The sequence below is a fragment of the Cygnus atratus genome, chromosome 2 (genome assembly GCF_013377495.2).
Source record: "Cygnus atratus isolate AKBS03 ecotype Queensland, Australia chromosome 2, CAtr_DNAZoo_HiC_assembly, whole genome shotgun sequence".
Classification (NCBI taxonomy): Eukaryota; Metazoa; Chordata; class Aves; order Anseriformes; family Anatidae; genus Cygnus; species Cygnus atratus.
Genome location: NC_066363.1, coordinates 150,320,659 through 150,345,992, shown reverse-complemented (window position 1 = coordinate 150,345,992; position 25,334 = coordinate 150,320,659). Strand labels below are relative to the sequence as shown.

At 46.2% G+C, this 25,334-nt stretch overlaps 1 long non-coding RNA gene across 13 annotated transcripts in view; it reads right to left on the bottom strand.

Annotated features, from left to right (window-relative positions):
* The window catches only part of LOC126913161 (uncharacterized), a 75,511-nt gene that overhangs the window by 26,408 nt on the left and 23,769 nt on the right, over positions 1-25,334 (bottom strand). For 11 of the 13 annotated variants that reach the window (XR_007707766.1, XR_007707774.1, XR_007707775.1 and 8 more), the window contains one exon: positions 4,453-4,814. This is a non-coding gene — a long non-coding RNA (uncharacterized LOC126913161). Of the gene's footprint in view, positions 1-4,452; positions 4,815-4,936; positions 5,030-5,739; positions 5,758-25,334 lie in introns of those variants that run through there. The other 2 variants (XR_007707773.1, XR_007707772.1) reach the window with 2 other exon arrangements.

The following is a 25,334-nucleotide window of genomic DNA, read 5'->3' as shown; positions in this document are numbered from 1 at the left end:
TTGGGATGCCAGCCAGCTTTGGAGGTTTTACATTTTAGTGGCATGAGGCAAATTTCACTACAAGTTCCTCAATATTAATCCACATCACACTGCTCAGCAGATGGGAGCCCACGAAAACAGCCTGTCGACACCTCCGCAGAGCCCTGCAATGTAGTACGAGGGATTCCGTAGCCAAGCTGACATCCTTGCCTTGCTGGTTGTAGCAATATTGCATGTGGTGGTATTTCACTGTTTCCTCCTAAGGACAATCTGGAGCAGCACGGTGAGTTTGTGGATAAGCAGCGAGTACTTACTGGGCATCCTAAATCAGCAACTGCAAATAGTCATTCACAGCAAAAGCAAAGGTCACATTAAGGACGAGTTATACCCCGAAAGTAATCCCTGCGACGCTTTTGTCAATGGAAAGCACCAAGAAACATCTTGAAGTAATAAACAGAGGACCATTCAACACATGCTAGCACGATTATTCCAGACCTTAAAAAAAAAAAAAATAGAGTGAAGGGGCCACGAGCACCACTCGCCCCCAGCTTGTTCTCCTCGAAATCCACCAGCAAGGACAGGGAAGGAAAGATCGAAGCAAAATTTCACCATCAGCAGCACTTCCACTTTCCCCAAGTGGTGTCCTGGAGCAAGAAGTGAATTCAAGGATTTAAGTTGTAAGTATTTTTTATAATGGCAAATCGACTTTTGGCACCCGAGATAAGAAACTTCTAACAGCACATTTACTCCCCCACACCCTTGAAAATCCAGTTTGCTGAAGTGGTAAGGTAGGCACCCACAAACTGAAAGCTGCAAATAGTTTCAGCCCCAATTCCACAGAACTGGGAGACATTTTTAGAAGCAGGAAACCATCAAGCAAGAGACGGAGTTTGTAGATTAAATCCTCTTCCTTTGCTGAGCTTCAATACGTTCAGCTCACAGAGCCATAAAGAAAGTAAGACTCCACACAAAAAAATGTGCATTGTCAAATTTATTTTATAGCTTTGAGGGTTTTTTTTTCCCCCTTTAACCAACAAATACTTGCAATTCCTGTATTTGCTGCCAGCTGTGAAAGATGTGAAAACTTCTGCAAACCTGCAATTTCAGTGTTTGTCTGTGCTGGGCACTGATAAATTCCTCTCCAGTGAGAGTGCGGCGTTAGTCATGGCAGGAGCATCTCTGCAACGTGCCAGGGCTGCTTTTCACTCTCACGTAACCGCGGGTAACGCCGACTTAGCGCAGCCACAATTTTTATATTGCTGTTGCAATCCCCAAATCAGCTATGTGCTTTTGAGACACACCAACTTGCACACTCATATACACTACCCTCATAAGGAGACAAATTGAAGCTTGCTTTTTTTTTTTTTATTAATTAATAACATGCTTCTGTCCATAGACACACACAGGATGGATGCAGAGCAACACAACACAGCGTGAGCAGTGCGCCCAGTGAAATGCACCGAGTAGCAGCTGTATCCCAGCTCTGCCAAGCTCCCTTACCTGCGCCACCTGCACACACAGCCAGGCTCGGGTGTGCACAGTCCCACAGCTCCCACGGGACTGGCAGGACTGTGTTTGCCACTGGCAATACAGAACGAAAGGTTTGGGGCATGTCCACTGCAGATTTTCTCCACACCCAGTGCCAGTGAAGACTCATCCGGTGTGAAGCGACACTGGGGCAGCTCTAAATGACGTGCGGGTGCACAGCTTTTGGCTGGTCTCCAAACATGCATCTGCAAAAGCACCAAGGTGACTGCACCACAGGAGCAGACCAGCCGAAAACCTGTTTCATGGGGAACACTTGAGCACCGCTGGCACTCCAGAATTGAAGCCTACGCCCTGTCTTACACTGCAGATCCACAAAGAATCCAGTACACGAGCAGCGATCATGCTTACTTTGCTCTTTCAACAAAGAGGAAACCGAGGGAACTCACTCACATCAAATTATAGAGATGCTGTTCCTGAAAGGCTGAGCAACAGGGCTGGGAGGAGACCAATAAACACATTTTCCACATACACTCTAAGTCTTCTGCAGGTGTTCCAGGCTCTAATTAGGTCTTTTTTTTGGCTCCAAGCTCCTCGTTATGTACAAAAGATAAAGCTCATGCTGCTGCAGCACGCTGCTGACAAAGAATCTTTTCACATCCTACAGTAACAACTGGAGAACTGGTTTGCAACTTCACTATCAACCAGCTCACCGCAGAAGTAAAAAAGGAAAGGACTTCAGATATCGACCGTGTTTACTTAAATAGTAGTTAGAAAGCTCACACTTCCAGTGATCTCTCTCTGTCTTGGGTGCCTTAGAAGTTTTTAGGAGCTGGTTAATAAAACACCAGGAATTTCTGTGATCGGGAAATAACCAACAGGAATGGGCCAAACAACTTTCTGGACACAGCGGGCACTGCCAACCCTTTAAAGTTAGTTTAGGTTAAGGAAGGGAAACTATCAGCCCTGAATGAATGGCTGAGATCCAAGTAATGGAAGAGCCCAAGCTTGAGTTTTCAGTTGTTTATGAAGCCGGAGCAGAAGATGAGGAGGCTCTGAGCAAAACCCTCGCGGGGATGGAGGAGCAGCTCTCAAGCCCAGGCACCAGAGCCAGGACTGCTAGGCGGTGGCACCCATGGCACGCCAAGCATCAGGCACAGGTCAGAGCCGCAGCAAGAGCGGAACGAGGCTCTGCAAGGCCCCATGGACTTCACCAGCATTCAATTAGGTTTGGTAATTTGCTTCCATGTGCTCAAGGACCTAAAGCTAGGGGAGGAGAGGAAACCTAAACGCTACCATACACAGGGATATCACCCTGCGCATGTGGAATGAAACAAGAAAATACATTATTTGGTGACTTTACCAGAGGCATAGATTTGGGGTCACTGGAGAAGTCAGCTGCAGAAAACAGACTTCCTAATTCCCTTTCTTCCCTCTCAGCTATCAGAGAAAGCTGCCTTCAGACGTACGGAAGAAGCACTTCACTATGCAAAAGAAATGCGATTATTTTCTGGCGTATTTTCTAAGCCATTTGAGCCAGATTGCAACATGCCAAGTGAGTGATGGGAATTCAGCAGCTCAAGTCAAACACTGAGCATCCTGGCACGTGGGGATGCCTCTGCCCCAAAGCCTGCAGGCCACCAGATCGACACAGAGCCCCCCAGAGAGCACGAAGCACAAGCAACACATGCGACCTTCCCCAGTTTACTGGTGTCATGATGCTTTCACCTCCTCGCAGTTAAACTCTGGTCTCTATGAGAGGTACAGCAAGCACTCGACTTTCCTGCTAGCTAAGGCAAAGAACCTTTTTATTCTCAGTCTCCGTCTGCCATCTCAGTCTGGCCTACAGGTCTCACCAAATTCAAGAGCTTGTCAACCAATTTTGTTTCCCCGCACACTCTCTACCCCCAGCTCCATTTCCTTCCTTTAATCTGATATAAAATTGTGCTTGCAAAGCATTAAGATTAAACTTCTAATGCCTCACACATGCTGATGGGAATGCACGAAAAAATGTACAGTGCAGCATTTTCAGCACTTTCCCTTTAGCACCTCTTCTTTGTATAGTAGAAATAAATAAACCCAGAAGCTAGATTCAAAGAGCTGTTTCCCCTATTCTCTATCCATTTATAAAAGCATTCTTTGCATCAGCACACATGAGCAGATTCTTCCCAAAACTGCCAGTGCAATTGTCAAAATTAGGATTTTCACAGCAAACTGACACCCCCAGAGACCAACAGAATGATCCACTTCTGGTGTTAAAGAAAATTTAAAAAAGATCGTCACCTTCAGAAAAACATCTAAGTCACTGTGATTATAAAAATGTAAATTTCGTAATTATCACTGCAATTTCTAAGTTATCTATGTCTATATTGAATAGCAATCATTTTAATTTTGAAATTTAAAGCCATCTCCTTTTTATAGGATAAATCATCCTCTAAATGATGCTATTCTTCAGCAGAAATACTGTTAAATTAAGATGAGAAAAAATGGATTAAACACTCATACCATCTCCTTTGAAATTACAAGACGAAGCCTGATAAGCAGGTTCACACATAGCTGGTGTTTGCTCCAAGTTATAAATACGCCAAGTAATTGGCTGAGTGTCCAGGGGCGGTCCAGGAGGAGGACTAACGAGCCATAACAATGAGCTGCTAAAGCCACCCCTTTCCTCAGATGCAAGGATCAGGGCAGGCATCAAAACTTTCAAACATTTTCCCCAAATCCCCCACAGTCACACCCGGTAGCTCCCGCATGCCCCAAGCATGCAGCACCAGGTTGGGATCCACACGAACCTCAAACATTCAAATATTTGAAAAAAACTTTCAAATACAGCCTGCGACCTAAAGAGGAAAAGTCATCTTCAGAGCACGGTGCCAAACAGTGGAAAGGTCTTACCTTTTAGCTGAGGCTAACAAAGAAACAAAATGATTCACTTCCTAAACATCAGGAAACCCAAGTGGCTGGTAAATGAGAGAAACATCTACATACCTGCTGGACATGACGACTGCCGCACCAGAACAGCTCTGCAAAAGGGAAAAAATATCCTGCATTGTGCAATAATCGCTCCGTCTTGAGAAACCGTATTCCAGTAAGGACGGCGAGTAACTGCTCTGCTATAATCCTCAGGACAGAGATGCTTCCTTCCCAAATTCGGTGACACGGGAGAAAACAAAGGGCAAAAAGACAGTAGGAATTTCCCAGTGCTTTTGTCCGCAGCTGATGTTCTCCAGAGGGTTTTGTGGGTCCATAAATCCCATGATCCTAAAAATCCTTGGAAGCTACGGAAAGGACCGTGCTGCTGGGCTCCTTCAGATGTTATTCCAGAGTGGTGGAAAGCATGGGGCTGGAACCTTCGGAGAGAGGAAAGGGAACAGTTATTACACAAAAGCAGCCATGGGGCTGCAGAAAGCACAGGCTCTTCCTGTGGTGGACCACCTGCCTTCCTAATTTCAAAGAAAAAATGTCCACCCACAGCTGGTAGCAGCACACTGTTAGGGTCTAGGCCAAGGTGGAGGGAACATCCCAATGTTAGGATCAGCTGGATCCTAACTCTGACATCTCAGCTCTCAAGTAAAATAACCGTATTTGCACCTCCTACCAGCTACAGCACACTGCCTGCCTCCACATCCAAATAAAATACAAACCTCTCGGCAAAATGGCTCAAAATACCAAGGAATTAGTCATAAAGATTCTAGTCATTTGATTGTATAAAACCATTGGAATTCTTTTATTTTGTTGTTTTCCTTTTAAAATCTGATATTATTGTGCTGGGAATAAAGTTGCCGGGATTTTTGTTTGTTATTGTGAAATAGGAAAACTGTCACACAAACACAGCCAAAATTGCCAGGCCCGGAAATAATGCCTAGCCAGCAGTGAAAAGAAACTCAAATAACTCTCTGCCCAACATTGCTTTCTAGTTCATTTGTAATAAAAACAGCAGAGAGCAGCTCAGAGCCAAAAGATTTTTTTTTTGCTTTGTTTCAGCTCTAGCAGCACAGGAAAGGTGATATCATTGTGTAACGTAACCAAGCAAATGAGTAATGAAAGTGCAAGCAAATAGATTAAATAGCACAGGGTTAAAAAAAAGGTGTGATAATAATTTGTTTTGCTAATTGTGTCAATAAAGTCCTATCTCTCCTCAAACAGCTGAAATGTCACCAGATATAAAAAATAAGAAATAGTGAAGTGAATAATTAAATGAACAAAAGACATCATTTTTCCCCTCTTTAAAGCGTTGAGGAAACCCATGCTTATTTTAAATAAAATTCCACTCACTTTGATCATATTTTCATCACCTTGAGTATGACACCTGCCTTCAATCAATACTTCGTCTTACTAGGGAATACAAAAAAAAATGCCTCCTTTGCAGGAAAGATGCAGTCTTAACACAACCCAAGCTAACTTGAATTGCAATTGCCACCAGTAGGACTGATAATGCCATAACTCACTGAAATCCGGTATCTTCCCAACATATTTAGGTTGCAAACTACAAGACTCAACACACATTACCCACTTCTCCCAGGAGATGAGCCTAACAGTTCTCACTGCCAAATGAACAAAATCATCATTTTCCCATTTTCTTCCTTTTACTTCTCTCCCTCTTGCAAAGGCAGATGGGTAGCAGCAGGACCCTAGGCTATGGAGGAGCAATGGGCAGGTGGCCGCGTGCTCTGTGCTTTTACAAAAACGTCCATCCCTTTCTAGTTAGGCTGTGAGGGTTGGGACAACTGATAAACCAATGACATAGATGATTAATGCTCATTTTAAGCATCTGTCTTCACGGGATGGCAGATAGGACTAGAGGGAATGGCCTCAAATTGTGCCAGGGGAGGTTCAGGTTGGAAATGAGGAGACATTTCTTCTCAGAAAGAGCAGTCAGGCATTGGGACGGGTTACCCAGGGAGGTGGTGGAGTCACCGTCCCTGGGGGTGTTCAAGGAGAGGTTGGACGTGGGGCTTAGGGACATGGTTCAGTGGGCGACATTAGTGGTAGGGGGATGGTTGGACCAGATAATCTTGGAGGTCTTTTCCAACCTTAATGATTCTATGGTGTGCTCACCACCTTCCACTCCAGGCTGTGAGGACAAGATATGGGATGTCCCAGCCTGGGATGCAGATGGAAGTCAAACACTCCTGTGGCCAGAGAAAAACCTGGAAAGGCTTCCAATTCATTCCACTTGCCCTTAAAATCCATCGGGTCATTATGGCTATCAGCACTCTGCCTGCTCCGAAGACCCTACCTCCACCTCCAGCTCTCTGCACTCCAGGCTTTCAGCAGCCTTTTGCTGCTCTCTCAAGTCAGGGAGCCTTGCAGTTTGCTTCCAAGCATTGCCTAACACCAGCAGGTCTCGACCTAAATAACTGACTGAAGGTCATGCAGTTGGCTGGTAGCAAAGCCCTGCAGTACGTCTACATATTGCAAGTCACGGTCCAGCACTGGAGAAACACATTCATCCTTCTCATCCGCTGATGAAGAATAACTCCACTTTTCACAGACAAGGGCACAGTTCAATCACCCACACGGAGGAACATGACGCGCTGAGCACGCGTTCGGTTCCAAACAAGTAAGGCCGCAAAACAGACAGCAGTGCTCGGAGCCCACGGCTCCTTCTCAAGGACAGCAAGAAGGAGTCACATGAGTTGAAGGAAAACAGCAGCAAGCAAAGCACTATGAAGAGTGCCCAAGGAGAGCCCCAGATGATTAATAGCCCAATGAAAAACAAGTTAGAAAGACTCGTTGCTAATTAAGAAATGCAGGGGAAAAGAGAAAGGAATAAGGAGTTCCACCTGTTAAATATTTACCATTAGAGTCCCAAGTGCAATGGCTTGTTTCAAAAAACAAAGGGTGTTTTTTGTTTTAAGGAAAGGGCTGTTTTCCACTTCAGCATGCTCAGTACAAACCAGCCACGTGAATTAAGTGAAGTGAGGGACCTGTTAAGCCTCACTATCTGATGTAGTAGTAATTGCAGTGGTAACTTTATTATGGACATAAAAACAAGCAGGGGTGTTTGTCTCCACTTCTCCCATCCACCAGGCAACTCAGCCAACATGCACCAAGCTCACCCCTCCAAAACACAGCATCAACATCCCCAAATGGTTTTACTATATTCCCGTGCAGAAACACATGTCCACCTGCAGAGTCTCCTCCTCAAAGTCAACATTACCCAGCAGAGAAAAAGGGGAAAAGAAGGAAAACAAAACTTCTATATTTTTCTAGATATTCTCCATCCTGGTTTAAGCAAATGGTTGCAGGTACAATTGCTGGAAGTCAGCAATGCTTGGGATGAGACAGCAAGAGCTGTCACCACAGGACACAGTTCCGTCCCCGCTCTCTCCTCCCTTTGCCCCTAACCTTGCTGAGGTCAGCTCATGCCCTGGCTGGCTCCTTCAAGGAGCAGATACAATTCACCACTGCGTGCACCAGCCACCTAGGGGGAATGGTTTCTTCCCAGTTTGGTAAGCTGAAGATGGCTCAGCACCAGAGCAGCTAGAAAGAAGAGGGCAGGATCGAGTCCAGGCTGTCCCTTGCAACAGCATCCAGCTGGTGAATCAGTTCAGGTCATCCCTGAAAAGTCTCCTCAACTGTTACCACCCTGCTCTCAAACTCAGAGTCCGAAAAGAACTACAGACTGAACCTGGCAGAGCATTCAGTCACAATATCAGGGGTTTCCAGGTCAACAGGGCTTGTGTTTTTCATCAGTGAGGAGGCATGCAGTCTGAACTTGTTTACTTCATGGAGTCATGGAAGGACACCAGTAACAGTGTGCTTGTCTACCCATCATATTTATGTCCTTATAACAGGGCAACCAACACAACCCTTAAACCAAAACACTTTAAATATTCTGTTGTGCTTCTCCCTACAGCCAACAAAATTGTAAAGGCTACTTTTCCCACCTCACTTAGTAATGTCAAGTTCTTGGAGTAACCTGACTCATTTTGATGGCTTCACAAGCTTGGCCAAGAGCCACCTCCAAGTGGTCTCTAGAGAGTGAGGGCTTTTGCTCCTTGGTCAGAAAATGTGGCCATGGCTGGGCTGTGATTCATGAGGGGAGGGCACTTTGCTGATGCTCCAGCAGCCTGCTCCCAGGTGAAGGCACATGCACACCCAACTAGCAGTGCCAGGCAGGAGGAGATGGCTTCACTCTGCTCATTAGCCCCAGAAGTCATTAATCTTGCCTCTGTGCATCACATTGAAATACCCTCGTACGGACTGCAAAAGCCACTGTTTATATTATATAGAATCATAGAATCATTAAGGTTGGAAAAGACCTTCAAGATCATCTGATCCAACCATCATCCTACTACCAACACCACCCACTAGTGTCACAGGAAAACAAGGTAAAGGCCACAACCGTTTATCATGTCCCATCCTACCATTTTTCATTCGAATTGACTTTTTAAGTCAATTAATTCAAATTCATTCAAGTTGACTTTTTAAGTCAATTCTTTTCTGTGAACACCAACCAAAAGAGGCTCGAAGGTGAAACACAAGCACGTCCCAGATTCCCCGGCAAGACTGGGATCTCCATCCTACACTCTGCCCAGTGACAAATCATTCAATAAAACAAAACAGCAAAACACTTCCAAGAACTACTGTTTCTTGTAGTAGTTCCATGTGGAAGTGCACTTTTTAAAACATACACTTAAATGTTCCATTTCAGGTATTATTACACAAATCCTTCCCTTTCACACCCATTCAGGACTCTTCACCCCCACTCAGTACGGATCTGCCAACCAACCTGAACCAACACCCCAGAAGAGACCGAGGACACTGGTTTTAGAGCTCAAGTTTCCACACAAAATGCATGTCAGAATTATATGATTTTAAAAAGATTCCAGATGATTATCATGAGCACGAACATTATTTAAAAACACTGCTGAGCAGCACTGTTCTTCTAAGCCTGAAGGGTTTTTAACACAAAAAGCACAATTTTATGCAAATGCCCCACAATCTAACATTCTAAGTATCTGATGTCATCTTGATCATTTTTAGGGTAAGATTTAATAAGCTTCTGCTCCATCTGCACCAGCTGATATAGCTGAATCAAGAGAAAAATGTTAGTGTTCCCTAATGGGGACTGGGAGGAGATATTCCCCTAATAAAAGGAAGACCATTGCATAGAAAAGACCAAAGGAAGAAATTGTAAGGGAAATATTAATTAGCCTTTTTTGCAATATTCAAGACAAGAATGTTTCCCCAACCTAGTAGATGACAGCAGCAAGAAAAATCATTTTATTCCATGTTATGAAAATCACCTCTAATAAGAAAAATAGCATTCCACATTTCCTCCTCTCTGCAAAAGGTGCTTTGCAATGCATTAGTGTCATTCTCAAGAGATACTGAACTGCTTGACCCAGAAAAAAATAAAAGACCATTGAAAAATACAAAATCTATCAAAAATGACCATTTCAGGCTGAGTTCTGCCTGAGATGCAATCAGACTCTCTGAGTAGTAGAAACCTGACTACTCAGTGATGCACCAAAAGCAAAGGGCAGCCAATGAACAAACTAACTCATTAAAAACCTTTTTTTTTTTCCCCCTTTGTTTCAGAACAGCTGTGCAAGAGCCCAGCACAAACCACTCCTCTCCTGCACTTACAGCTGTAGCTGGGTGTGGATGATGAGAGGGGAGCTGCAATCCACTTGTCCTCCCTCCAGCTGCCCACTTCCATTACACAGAAGCAAGGACGTCTCAGTTCCCAAATGCTGCTGGCGTAGGATATATGTGAGGGGAAAATCAGTCTCGTACACCTGATGCACAAGAATACAAAGCAAGGGACAGCAATTTGTTTCTCCTGCTCTCTCAGGACTGTGGATTCTGGCTTTAAAGCTCTTTTATAGAAATGCTGATGCCCAGGCTGAGCTTGCAGAGATAAGGTGTGCCTCTTCAAGTGGAAGAGGAAATGGATATTTTTTTTGCTTGTTTGCTTTAAATAGTCTCTGATCTAAATCAATAATCTCTACCCATCAACTACTAAAAGAAAAGTCAAGATCTGTGCATCTACATGAACAGCAACTGGGAGGAGGAAGGGCCTTCCTCTGTCAGCTTGGTTGAGTGAAGCACAGCAGCTCCAGGGGAACATCTCCCAGCACTCCCCTACATACTACTGGCCATGTTGTAAGAGCAATCGCAGACTTTTCAGCTTTTTCTTCAGCAGAAGAGGGGAAGGTCCCAAGGTCCAAGTCCTGCAGGAGGAGCGGAGCACAGCCACACCAGTCCCAGCTACATCTCATCTCCTGTGTTTTATGGGGGCCTCGAGAGCTACAGGAGGGCACGGCACCTGTAGCAGGTTGTGCAGCGCTATGGAATGAAGGCAGTGGAAAAGGACGTGTGAGGGTGTCACACTGCTTGCTGTCAGTACATCGCACAACTCAAGCCATCACACTGTTTTAGAAGTGAGCAAACGCTTTTCTTAACACCTCTCTGAAAACCCACCAAGGAAAGCAGAGCCTGCTGCAGCTGAGCAAGGACAAGGAGTGCAATACTTTGCAGGATGTCAGTCCTTATCCTCATTGTAATGCTTCGTGTCTACCTTTTCTTTTGCTCTTCAGACTCATTTTGGTCCTACACACACATCTTAGGACAACTACATCTGATGACTGGGTCTGTATCTCAATCCAGCTCAAACTAGTGACTGACATGGGTGGACTTATCGCAGGCTTGCACTAGTGTGAAGTGCAATGAAGTGTCTGTAGGTTCATCCTATTGTGAACATCACAGACTCTTCACAGGGAGGCTGCTGTACACAGTTCAACAAGCAAAACATGCAACAGTGGCAAAAGCACTTCCACGTCAGCACTACTGGGGCTTATGCTTCTGCTTTCTTTGGCCCACTCTTCCTTTTGGGACATTTTTCCAAACTTAGTGGGGCAAAAGCAGTGTTTTCCTCAATGCAAACCACACCTCCAGAAGTCTTTGCCAGTACAGCTCTGTGAGCAACGTCCTTCTGACAGGAAGACCCTGGGCTGACGGAGGTGCCAGGAGCCACAAATATTGTTGATTTGGCTTACGGAGCGGGACTTCAGCTGTGTCTTACAGGAGGGGTCTCCCATGGCTTTACACTGAGATAGAGAAGTTATGCAATGGGTGTAAAATGACTGAATTTGGTTTTGCCTTGGTAACCTCACAACAACTGAGCCAGGAGATGCTCGACAGCAGATACAGATCGTTGCTACCTGGCCATCAACATACGGGGATCATACAACAGTGCTTCTCCTCCCCACTAAAAGGAATTGGAAAGGTTAATGTTTGTAAAGATTTTACAGTGTTACCAGCACTTTCTTCCATTTCTACCATTAAATGTATCCAGAAAGAGAAGAATGTCCACTTATAACAGTTTAAGCTACCGAAACACATTATCTACCTACACATCTGAAGCAGCAACCCGGCTGGGACAAGGCTGCCTAGGGCAATAGCCCAAGCTAAGTGTCACATCACCCCTTACAGAGAAGAAAGGGGCTGGGAATTCATTATTCTGAAAAGGCCTGGGTGACTCTCCAGCTCTGCGCATGTTACAAGCCAGTGGGAGGCAATCACTAGCCGTGACAAAGACCCAAATCACAGATCGGGCATGATAAAGAGTTCAGCTGCACAGAAAAGCCCTTTTACGTGAACACGGCTGGAGGACAGCCCTCCCAAACAGCTGACTCCTCCACTTGCAAAAGAAACAAAAGGCACTTTCTGTATCTCGCGCAGATGCAATTACTTTGGAGTTTCACTTATGCCCAGCGGAGTGTGCAACAGCTATAATAAAGGCACAGGGACCAGGCGGTGATCACGGTCCCCGTCCGACGGAGAAAATAAGCTACAGATAACCCTGAGCGGGAGCCTAATTAGCACACAGCCTCAGCCTTTTTGGCTTTTTAATTCTGTAATTCTTTTAATTCCTTACGACAGAATAGACATTTGGTATTTACCCGTCCGCTGGCACTCGCCCAGGTTTCCATCCCTGCCCCTCTGTTCACACCCAGGCGGGCACCACTTCGCCTCCCGCGCTGCCGGCGGGCTCCAACAAGAGCCTCTTTCTTTCCTTGGGTCCCTTACGCAGAGGCACGTGGCAATAAGGAAACCATCAGCTCTCCTGCCAGCCCGTGTCTAGCCCCAAAGGCCTGAAAGAGCTCTCACAGGTACGAGAGGGAGTTGCTGCTCCATCTCCAGGGCTGCTGGGCTGCATCTCGCGCAGCCTGGTGCGGGGGTCCCCCGCCAGGCACTGCTGCGGGTACAAAAATAATCCTTCCGATCACTCTGTTTTGGTTCTTTACGTTAGACCTATTCTTTAAGCCTTCAGGATTTGCTTTGTTAACATAAAGGCTCAAACCATGCTTCATAGTTGAACGAACGCTGAAATTCTCATGTGACTATATCTCTCCAGGAGCAAAGGAGTTGTGCTAAACTTATAAAAGTGGCTAACAGTGAGATTAATTAGATCCCATTAAAAAAAAAAAAAAGAAAAAAAAAAGCAGACACCAACTCCTTATTTTCACCAAATGTAAAACCAACCAACACGAGGCATTTCCTTCACAGTTAACGTTGGCTTTCATCAACCCCCCATGACTGCAACCTCCTGAAATGCCTCCATTAACTTGGGTTTGCAATTCACACCATCAAATCCTCCACTGATGCTGCTTAAAAAGCACACATGCAACTCCAGAAGGTACAGACGTGCCGGCTCCTGCAGCCACAATGGCAGGGCTGAGGGCACTGGTACAGCCCACGGGCACAGGTGGGACCAAGACTAAGCAGAAGACCCCAGTGCTGGCCAAGCCTGATTGCTGCAGAAGCCACACCAGACTGACACGTCTTCAGGTCCAGCAAATTGATTTGTTGGTCCACAAAGGCAAGAAGGGAACATTTCCTACCACACTGCTCCTTTCCACCACCCTCCAGGCACTACATCTGGCAATTCATGGGCCCTTCTCCGAACTGGTTCAGCTCACCAACCTGCAGGGAAACCAAACACTGCTCTTTGCTGAGAGTGTTTGTAGCGGGTGTGCGAGTAAAGCAAAGAGAAGCAACGGGTTGAGGGCCAAGAAGGAAAAAGACATTATTAGATCACTGTAAATCACCCCTTCTACGGCCAGCGGATTTCAAGTATAGTATTTGGCTCCTTTTAAAGCTTAAATCTCAGCAGCTGCCTCCTCCTCCCAGACCTGGATGGGAGCTGAGCGATAGTTGCTTTCTCTGAGCATTGTCATGCTTGGCTTGAGGTCTGCACTGCAGCCTGGGCATGCACCCGCAGCCCCAAGGAGCCCAGGAGAAGCCCCACATGCTGCGGGCTGGCACACGGCGCAGCGAAGGCAGCCGAGGTGAAGACTTCAAAACATCTCTGGGAACAGCAGTCCAGAGACGTTTTGGCAGATCAGGCCCCATTTTCCTGTTACTTTTTTTAAACTCCCATTTATTAAGGGCACATGTTCAATATTCCGTAAATAATAACAGAAAGTGTTTTCAGTCAAACCAAAGCCCATGGAATAATTTGACTCATTTCAGCAGCTGCTGGCAAAGCCAAATAAATGCCTACCCGCTGTTACAGGCAGCTCTAATGTGCAGTGCAGTGAAGTCAATGGGCACTAGCTCAGGACCCTCTTGAGGTGAAAGAAAATATTATTACTAGGAAAGATTTCATAACTGTAGGATTAAGCTTCATCCAAACATAGATGTGGCGTTGGTTTAACTAAATCCAGCATGGAAACATTTTATTTATTGCAGCAGTACAGTTGCATTATGAAGTTCCAGCCCAGCGCTCATCCTTCTGCCAAGGAGAGTCCCTCTTCTGCTTGGAGGAAGAGGTACAAAGATTCCTGTCAGGCACTGGTCTCCATCTCTACTTGCCCTTTCCCTTCCTATTTGTGAAAAGAGGTTTTGCTCAACGTCTCATACCCGCAAAGCCCCCCTTCTCCTGCTAAAATCACTCCCTGTCAAGGTTTTAATACTCTTGACCAAACCAAGTCCGCTCAGCCTGTTTCCACCACTCTTGCTTTCCTCCTGCTTCGCATCTGTCCTCGGTCAAGTTTATTGTAGCCACGCCAAGGGGAGGAAAAAACAAACACAAAAAACCCAAGATTGCCTGCAAGTGTGTCTGACTTCTGTGCAACCCCCTCTGAGTTTCCTGAATTAATACAAAGCCTAACAATGGCAGGGAGATCCGGGGAACTGTCCTTGTCCCTTAAGCTGCCTCCCCTTGCTCCTGCACCATGCTCCAGCTCACCTGGAGGGATGCATGGCCTGCCCTGGGATTGAGATGCCTGAATATGCTCACCAAACCAACCCCATTTCCTGCAATTCAGATTTATTTATTTATTTATTTTACGTTTTAAGACTGGTGATGTCCTGCACCTCTTCTCACGCATTTATCCACCGCTAGTATTTTTATATCGTTGTGTCATGCAGTCCAGGCTCTTAAATGTTTAACGCTCAAGTTTTCTGAAGAGCTTGCATGCTGCTTCTGAAAGGAATTCCACCTGTTGGTGTTCAAACTAGAATGGCCAGAAAAATAAATAAAACCTGGTAGGATTACTTTGCTACTACATTAGCATCTAAAGGCATCAGAGGAATTCCCAGCCACATACCTTTTGTTCCACGTGAATGCAGCTAGATCCTGTATTCGCCTAGAAGGACTGCCCCATGAATCTTAGCGTATTTTATGAGTCCAAAAGGTCTCTTTTCTTTTACAGATGGCAATGCCCTGCCAGGTGCAAGGTTCGCTCTGAACACGCCTCACGTGAAGCACTGCTGTCCACCTGCGCCTTGCCGTGGCCCTGTTACTGGAAGCACTGCCCCTGCAGCCTTGCCAAGAGAGTGATTCAGGTGAGTGCTCCTTGATTTGCTCCCGCCAAAAAGGAATCAGTAGGGTCATAAAAAGCTGTTTAATGGTGATTTGAGCTCACTGGACCAGAGGGAAAATGCCTGAAGTCTATACAACTAGTGTGGCGCTGACCAACCACCGCTTCCACGGCTCCCCTGCCTCAGCCTCAGCCAAAATGTGCATACGGGCTTCTAGCCTCAGGGTGGAGAAAGGCACACCAGCTTGTCTGCCCAAACACCTACGTGTCAAATCCCAGCTGTGTCCTACCTACTGTGCAAGGACATTAACATCAAAAGCAGGTCCGTCTGTCACCCCTGCTGAACGGCTGGCCAAGGGGTGGCTGTTAAAAGCTGCTGCCTTGGACCTCAGCTGCTCTCCCTCCTCCCCAGGACCTGTGTAAGAAGGTAAATCTGATGCTTAAGAAAGGCTGAATTCTTGTTGCTCGCCCTTGCCAGGACTGAGAGTCCTTTTTTAGGTTTCTCCACTAATTTCAGTGGAATCAGCACTTCTCTCTCATGGTCACAACCTGCTCTAGGGGTATGGCAGGCAAACAGATCTGTTTTCATGTAGATGGCCATCCTTTATCCCAGGAATGGAGAGAGATTACTGCAGGCAGATATAATCTTAACTGAAGCTACAGCAGCTCCAATCCCTAGGTGCGATCCAGCCTGGACTATTTGAAATTTCTTCCCTCTAAAAGCCACTTGCTCAAGAAACCTTTTTGCCAACGTCCTGCCTCCTTTGAACGCCCTCCTCTCAGGGACTATGCAGGAGCAAACGTTAGTGGTCTTTCTAGACAGGTTTCCCTGTTTACATAAGATAGCCAACGCAAAACTGATAAAGGGAGATATTTTTCCACACGGTACCTAATCGAACCGTGGGATTTATTTGGTGAGAGGAGGTCCCAAGGTTAAAGAAAGAGAGAAGGAAGTAGGGGATATTTTCATGCAGATCAGGAGTATCATAATTAAGTGGCATTGTAACAACGGAATTTCATCATTCAGGGTTCACAAGCAGTGAAAAATAAAAATAAAAGTGAATAGAGCAGAGTAAACTTATTCAGCCTCTTCTGAAGGAGATGGCACCTCCTGCCCTCCCCTGACCCAGCCGGTGGGGCTCATTCGGCAGTGAGGATATCAACTCAGACACCTTTGCCACCCAACAAACCTCACACTCCCGCACACTCAGACACCACCTTGTGCTTCTCCAGTCCCCAAAAATCTGTCCCACGACCCCAGAACAGCCCAAGCCCATGGGGAGGGGGGGAGCAGCCTGGGAGCTGCGGCGTGATGCTGCGAGGTTATAAAAAGCCGAGGACGCAGCCGGGAACACGGCAGTGCTGTGCTCGTATCACCTTTCACCTACATCCGCGGAGCTGCTTTCCCAATCAAACATTACCTCGGAAAAACAAGCCCATCACGGCTGCTTGCCCCGGCAAGTCCAGGGACCTGCCTCACTATGTCCTCGTAGGACCCGGCAAGCTGAACAATGGTAGGGGGGAAAACCCTATAGCCAAAGCCATCCCCCAGAGCAGCGGGGGAAAAACAGGCTGTCCAGGGGGCTCTGGAGAGAGGGAGATCATGGGGAAACAGCATAGCAAGGGCAGCACCAGGGATGCATGTTGGAAAGCTCCGGTTCCGTCCGGGAAAGCGTGAGGGACTTGGGACCTGGGAGCTGGGAGACTGGACTTTGGCAATCCACACATGAAGAATGTATGGGAGACACATCAACCAGAGGGGAAGCTGCCAGGAGCTACCATCAGGAGGATGTTTAGACCCGATGTCGAGTCTGTCAAAGCGCTCTCCCTGCCTCCCTCGCTGGTCGAGGCTGTTCATGCGAACCACAGGATCGTAGAAGGGTTTGGGCTGGAAGGGACCTTAAAGATCATCCAAATGCAACACCCCTGCCAAGGTCAGGGACTGTTTTTTGGTGTGGTGATGTGTATGTAGTGGCAGTTAGTAGTGACTGACCACTTCTCCTCCACTTCTCCCCCAGTACCCAAGCTCCAGCTCCCACTGCAGCACCCTGGGCACTGCCTGCACCACCAGCGATTCCGGCCACGCAGACATGTCCTTCTCTTCCTGGATAGGATGATGTGCTCAGTTGAGCTCTGCCACCCATCAGGATGGACCTCTGATGCATCAGAAGTGGTGGAGGCAGCCTGAGAGATGTCAGAAAACCCAATAAATTACCTTAGGTGTTATTTGCTAAGTTTTTGGTCTGCCTGTCTGGGTTTAGATTGAAGGTTTGGGATCATATTTTTTGCTGTCTTTTAAAAGTGCTTCAGTGTCCCTTTGAAGTCCTCCACAAACTGTCACTACATACACGTCACCACCCTCAAAAAAAAAAAAAAAAGTTAAAACAGTCTTGATCATACAAAATGCACCATAACTATTTCTTTTTTTTTTTTTTCCCCCCGATGGGTAAATTGATGTATCAAAGGAAAAGAGCACCAGACAACGTAGGCCTGCAATCACAAGACTGGCAGAAGAGTCAGGACTCCTTGAGAACATGCTTTCAAGAAGAGAGCGTAAAGATCCTTGCAGATTATTAGCATTTTTTCCTACCTCAAAAGCAGCACAGATGAACAAAGCCAATGAAAATGACCTGGAAACCCATACTGAGAGTTAGAGTGCTGTGGCCTTGATTTCGATCTTGAAATAACCTGGCCCGAGCTCAAAAATCATTTTTAATCTTTATTTTTAGAATGCATTACCTTCAAACCTTCAGACTTGTCCTTTAAATAGCTTGACACATTTGATACCTTTTCCGTTTTTTTCCATGAGGCTGAAAACACGATCTGTGAAGTCACGTTTATCAAGAGATGTGTCCATCATCAATATCTCAGTGAGAACTTTTCCAAGGAAAGATTTGTTCGTTTTACAGCAGATGCAGGCTTTCCCAACACCTACCACCAGGAAATGCATCATGTTCATATCCCAATATGCCAAAGCCATCCTGCTCTTTCCACAGCTACACTAAGTTTTGGCCTTGAGTTGAGAAAGCCTAACTTAGCTTGTAACTCTTATTCTCAATGACATGGACAAAAGTCAATTTTGAGCAAGAATTCACTCTCTCAGAACTACCCTTTCTCAGAGCTGCCAACCTTAGTTCATTTGACTACTCAAGCTGGACACAAATAACTTGTTGCAAACAAGAAATAATTTTTTACAGCTACTCTGAGCACATTTTTATTTTACCTGTGGAGGTCTGACTGCTCTCCGGCAGATTTGGGAACATGCACAGCCTCTACATGTTCCATACGCTACTCCTGTGCCAGCACTACCATCACTCAGCACCAGGCAAAAAGGGAGATTTCTGGTTTTCTTTTAAGCAAAACCATCACATTGATAGAGATCTGCATGAGTGCAGCAGAGCCTATGTGACAGCATCCTATCTTCCTTTCTTTTTAGTGTTCATGATGGCGTATAGCCACTGAAGGGAGCACGTGGGACTGGGAGGGGACGGCAGGAGTCCATTCTCCTCTGACCCTAATGCAGTGGAACGAAGAGGCATAAATAGCCCCGCTTGTGGGGCACTGGGGGATTAGAGACCTTGTGATCCTCAACTGCCTTAACATCATCACTTCCTGCTGCCCTCTGCCTTGTTAGGCCCCTGCAGCAATGGACCTCTGGAAACCCATGAAATTGTCTTCTAAATCCAAGCCCTCGAGTATCCCCGTGGACATGCACAACCTGGAAGCCTGCAGGAGTTTATTGTCCGTCACTTTAAATGCCCCAGTTGCATCAATGAAGTCCTATTCATTAGGATGTCCCGAGGCACGCTAGGCAGTATACGCAAGCATCACAGCTCTGCGTATCTAAAGGAACCAGGAATAACTCCACAGAATTTGAACCCTGCATGTGATGTGTGTGACGAGCCCGGCAGTGAAATGGATGGTTTTTAAACATAGTAACACAGGAATCACCAGACAGGATCAAAACCAACCACCGCTCTTGCTCAGCATCCGGCCTCCAACCTCAGATGTTCTGGCGAGCAGACCTGCACCCAGCTCCCCCCATCACCCACCAGGCATACACAGAGGACCTGCTGCGTTCTCCAGCTTAAATCAACAGTTTAAACTCATTCATCAGCTGCAACCCGTAGCAGTTCCCCTTCTGCCACCAGTGGCAAGCCTGGCGGCCTCCAGGAAGCAGAACAGACAGCTGACAGAGATGACAACCCCTACCACGGCAGTTGCATTGCCCTGAGACCACCTGCCACAGCCCTTACAGGTCCACATAACCACAGGGTCACTGATGAAACCAACTATGTATTTTTATGCAGATATATATTAATTTTTATGCAGATAAATTATCTCACAGGTAGCTTTCTTACTGTGTTTCTGCCCCATCAGACCTACTCAGACTCTCACACCAGGGTAAAATTTCACATCTTGCAGTAGAGGAGGGTGCTGGCTCCCTGCCACAGGTGAATCCCAGTGATATAGCTCAGGTATTTGCTACCCACCGCTCTCCACTTCATTCCTCTTCCTAGAAAAGAGCAGACTGCTGCCAGTAACCCATTTCAGGTGACTTCAATACGCCAAGTTGCAAGGCATGGCAAGGTCTGAGCTGCTTCACGTGATGTTCTCCCTTCCCACGTGTCCCAGAGCAAACTCCAGGAGAAGGGCAGCACAGGTGGCTGGGTCTGCAAGCACTTCAGCCACCCCAGGCGAACCTCCCGTGAGTCAAAACCTTGTGTATTGCGTCACTGCGGTTACGCAGCAGGCTGACCTCGACTGCACTGCAGGCTCCCTTATTCAGCAGCTCAAGTGCTGGCTCTGCAGAGGGAAGTTCCCGTGACCATCCCGGACGGATAACCCCGCACAAAGGGAAAGGCACGCAGCGCGGGGGGAAGCAGCGAGGCACGGGCAGGTTCTGCACTCTAGTAAACAGAGTACACCTGGCTGCAGTGAGTCACTGAGGCAAAGAACCAAGTCTCAAGAAGGGTCCTTCCCTCTGCCAAGACTGAGAAATAATAAAGTTGGATGAGGAAATGAGAAATAAAAAATAAAAATAATAATAAAAAAAAAAACACCCCACAACATCACATCGTGGTTCATTTATTGTTTCGAACAGCTGCAGCAGAAATTCTGCTTTTGTTTTTGCTGGCTTTTCTCTTTCTTTTTCCTCCCTTCCACACAAATGAAACGAAGCATGGAAAGCAAGGGCCCTGTCAGCATCCGTTCTGCGCTGCTTGTTCATTTCTAATGGCAAGCCAGAGAGACGGACCTCAAATTACAGCCACCAAAAGTACAACTTGGATAGATAAACTTCTCCCAGAGATAAAGCCCTTATTTACAGCAGAGTACACCCCTATTTCAAACCGTGCTGCTGCAAAAGACAATTTTAACCATCTACAGCAGGGGCTGGTCCCGACTTCACTGCATGGGTAGCTGGAGTTGCTGTAAACCCACGGTGCAGAGGGGGCCCCTTGAAAGCCAGGTGAACCGTGGCACTGCCTGAAAGCTTCAGTGCTTCACTTCAGCTCCTGTCATCCCCATTAAAAAGATGCAAATGCTTTAAACAAATAACCGAAGCACCTGCTGGTCTGCAGAAAACTTTAAGTAAAATTTTAATCTTATCAGCAGAAAGTCTATTATGAATGAAAAGATCACAAGGACTGGATCTTCTTAGTCATCGATACCACAATTAAAACAAAAAAAAAAAAATGCCATCAAATTAAATGTACTTTTTTATACCCTGTATTGCCAAACAATCCCAGAAAAGAAGACTCAAACACAAAAAAATAAAGTTTCAATAGCAGCTCCTTCTAGGAACTGCATGCTTTTTCTTTCATACAGACACTAAGCCTGGGGCTTGGCTCCAGTGCTGGGGGAAGGTCAGTTTTAGACCATTCCCACTAGAAATTTTGTCATGCTCTGCGGGTGGACTGGGATCAACACCCCCATTTCTCCAAGCATTAGGCTTTAGCAATTAGAAGACCCAACTCTGCACCCCTACCACCGAGTGCCATGGCCATTGCCAGATGCCAGGGATGTCAGCACTGTAGGACTTCAAGGGCAACGCGACTGGCAAATGTCAGAGGGCAAAGTATTTCTGGCAGATTTAAAGAAGATACAAGGCTATACCAGTAAGAGCAGAATACCCTGCCTCCAAGATGCCCCATTTGGGAGCTTACGTTCGAGAAGGATGCATTTAAACAGAGCCCACCAGAGGAGCGAGCTGCCAGGAGCAGAAGGGGAATGAGGAGTCACCCTTACGAGGGAGGGCAGAGAGCTGGCTGTATTTAACCTGCCTGGCTCTGAGGGGATAAGATTAGCTTAAATCACTCCGATAAAAAGAGCAAAGGACAATATTGCCACAAGAACAAATGAGGATAAGCCGTCTATGAACAACTTCAGGCTGGAGCAAAGAGGTCCCTAACTGTGCCCAGCTCTGGATGCGCTCCAGCCGCAGGGGGGCAGGCGGCCCCATCAGCCTCAAGATGCAGCTTGATAAATTTATTAATGAGATTATACCCCTTGGCTTCTCGTGAGGGTAAGAAAGAAGCCTTCATGGTCCCAGCAGAATTGTGCGCTCGTGTTCTTCCGCTCATCAGCTGCATCTCTTCGTTGTCTTTTTCCTATCCTCTCTCACCTACATGCCATGACTGTTACAGCCATCCACTGAGCTGGGAACTCATTCTGGGCATGGGACAGGAAACTCCAGCAAGCCAGAGGTTTAAAAGGCTGCTGAAGAGAAAAGAAGTATTATATACCTGATTTTACAGGCACAGCAATGAGGACAGAAGCAATCTGTTTCCACAGAAAAGGGACTCACCTCTCAGCACTGTGCTGTGTATGTAGGACTGACACGAATTACACACCAAGCTCAAACTGCCACCAGGGACAAAAACACACAGTGACAGAGACATTGGCATGTTACCCACTCCTCTAAGCGCTGTCCCCACGACAAGAACAGAAGCTTTCAGCTGAGCCTGACTGTTGTTAGCCTTTGCCATCACTTAAATGACAAGCAAAGCTCCACCACTCTCACCAGTCACCAAATGTTCTTCCTGTACATGCTACAACAAATCCCATACAATCTTCATCTATTTAAGACAGAGGTTGTCCCTACCACCACCCAGCATATCTCCATGTCTCCCACTGTCCAGCAGCCCCCTGCAGATGCTCCAGTTTCCTATCCCCCAAATACTTCCATCTCTTTCGGGGATGTTTTTGGAGATTACCACTCAGTGTTCTTCCAAGCCATTTGTTTTCTAAGGCACTCAGATAATTTGCCTGCACCTCTGATAGGTTTCCAGCTTTCAGCTCTGTGTGTTTAGATAAAAACAACATTCAGAGTTTAGCCTTTCAGCTGCAGATTTTCAATGAACAGATCTCAATTAAGGCAGTAAATGCGGTTGCTGCCTTGCCAATGTGTGACACCATTTCCTACTGGACAACCCTGTGGCTGCTACACAACAGTATGAGCGAATTGATTCATTCCTTGTACTCCACTGCCTTCTAATGCAATGCCTGATTTGGGGACTGAGAGGGTTTTCACGGGATCAGAGGGTTTATACAGGATAGGACACCCTCACCTCTCTGCAGCCTGAACTTGCCTGTTTGCTGAGCCCATCTGAGGTGCCTGGTAAAGCTGGGACCCTGGCTTTGCCTTCAGGCTCTCAGCCAAGCAAGCAGGAAAACCTGGCTGTATACAGGCATGGCTGCAGCACAGGCTTTACCCAGGCTGAAATAAATCCCACTGGCACTTTTACATGGGTAAAAGACTGAGCACAGGCAGTCCCCCAGCAACCATAACCCACAGGGGCAACTATCTGGGGACAAATCATGAGCCATCCCACCGCAAACAAAAAAAAATGCTGGGTAAATCCCCTAAAATGTTCCAGCCACAGCTGTTCAGGAATAACCAGGAGTTACCTTTTGATCTTTTAATCCAAATTAAGGCAGCACCTGAATTTACTCTCAAATATAACAAGCCTGAGCTTAGGCAGGTCTTGCTGTGCACGGCCGGGTTGTCCCAGGCGCTGGCAGCCGCGTGCCAGTCTCTTGGAAGAGCAAAACCCCATCAGAAAGCCTCCCCATCCTCCCCAGCAGAAACTACAGCCACCGATAGCCCCAGGTTCCTGAGGATTACTTAATGTTTGGACAAACATTTGGAAGCGAGGAGCCCTGTGAAGGCATTGAGAATTATGCAAATGCGGAGCGAACAGGAAGCGTTGGCATCTTACACAAGTTTGCCCTCATTCTATCAAAGCCTCACAGCAATAATGCACTTCCCCCCAAGTAAAGCTGCTGGAATCATTTCACCTGCTTTAATGCACTCGTATTTAGACATTTCTACATGCCAGGAATGCATGAATTAAATCAGCATCTCCATTTCATGTAGATTTAGTGTAATGGGAGGGGGAGAGATCTTTGCAAAGATCTCATTGCACTTCTCATTTCAGACCCTTGGCCAGGCCCAACTGGATGGATATTTATTCTTTACTCACTGTCCCTGCCTGCTCATATGCCAGGGGTTGCTATCATCGTATCATCACGGGTGAGATCACTTCAGAAGCAGGGTTGGCCTAAACAGGCTGTCTGAGATAGAGACTGAAGGCAGAAATCAAGCAGGTTATTATAGAGAACCTATGTCAAAGTGCTTTATTTGACTTGGAAAAGGTTTGTCTGCATTCCAGATCAGCAAAATGTCTGTATCACTACAGGTGGCTAAAAATTTAAAGAATTAAATGTCAAATTAGTGAAGATTTTCCCTACAAGGAAATGGTTTAGTATTTACAAAATATATATTCCAATTTACTATCCAAAGACTTCCTTTCCCCCTTAAATCTCAAACACACGGGGGGGGGATCCATATCCAGGACTTGCAAATTCCCCATCCTCACAGCCACAGGCATACTAGCTCCTTTCCACAGGCAAGAAACCAAGACATCTCACATTTGCCTTGGCTTGATCTATACTTAAGATTTGCTTGCAGCCTGTAAAATTATGAAAAAGAAAATTAAAATGAATATATATAAACATCTCCAAAATACACCCACAGCCCCAGCTATGCTGACAAAATGCAACTGATTTAGAACTAGCTCTGTAGAGGCTGGGGAGGGGAGAGACGAAGGAAAGAGGGAAAGATAATTTTTTGCTGCAGAAGCTTCTTTCCTCCTGGGAACAGGTTTCGGGTGCCCCAGCAGAAGGGATATAGCAGCAGATAAACCCCCCTGCCAGGTACCTCAGCCTGCAGAGCCACAGGTGATGTCTAGCACCCAAAGCAGCAGCGGACCAATTCCACTAGCCCACACTCACACTTCTCAGCTCCCCGTATATGTTGCTTCAAGAACAAATTATCCCCCAGAAAATGCTGCTTCCTCCTTTCCTAAAGCTAGGCAGCAATGTTGATAAGGAAACTGATCTGGCTGAAAAATAATGGTACAAAACAAACAAAAAAATCTAAACAACCTATAAGCTTCATACAGTGTATTATAGATCTATCACAGCATTTTTTGGTGTACAAAGGGCAGTGAAACTTGGATCTGGTACCAGCAACTCCCACCTACCATGACTGAATCGAGATGCTGCCAGCTTTTCTCTGGGGATAACATTTATCCTATCACCAATTCCTGTATAATGAAAAACTAATTAAGAACACTCTAAGGCAAAAAGAACAGCCTCATATTCCAATGAAACATGAAATTTATATCACCCACACCTCTTTTCTCGCTGTGTGCATGTCTGTGCCCAAGTTTTCAATTCTGTGCACTAACCTTCAAGCAAAGGAAATTATCTAAAATATTTTTAAATGCATGCAGGGCCTAAAACAGCAGCTCATATTGGTAATATAACATAATTAATGTCACTTACTTACTTCATCCAGGAAATTAATCTAATCAGCTAAAATAACAAGAGAGCCAAAACTTGGCTCCAAAGGAGAAGCTGCCCATGTGGGGCAGACCAGCTCCGCCACCCACCATGACAAAATTTAACCCCCTGTGACCACCACGCTCTCTTGGCCACATCCTTGGGGATGTTCACTGCGTCTCATGCTGTCAACAGTGTTGGTCCCTGGGTCTTGGTTCAATGCTCTGTTCCTGACCCTAT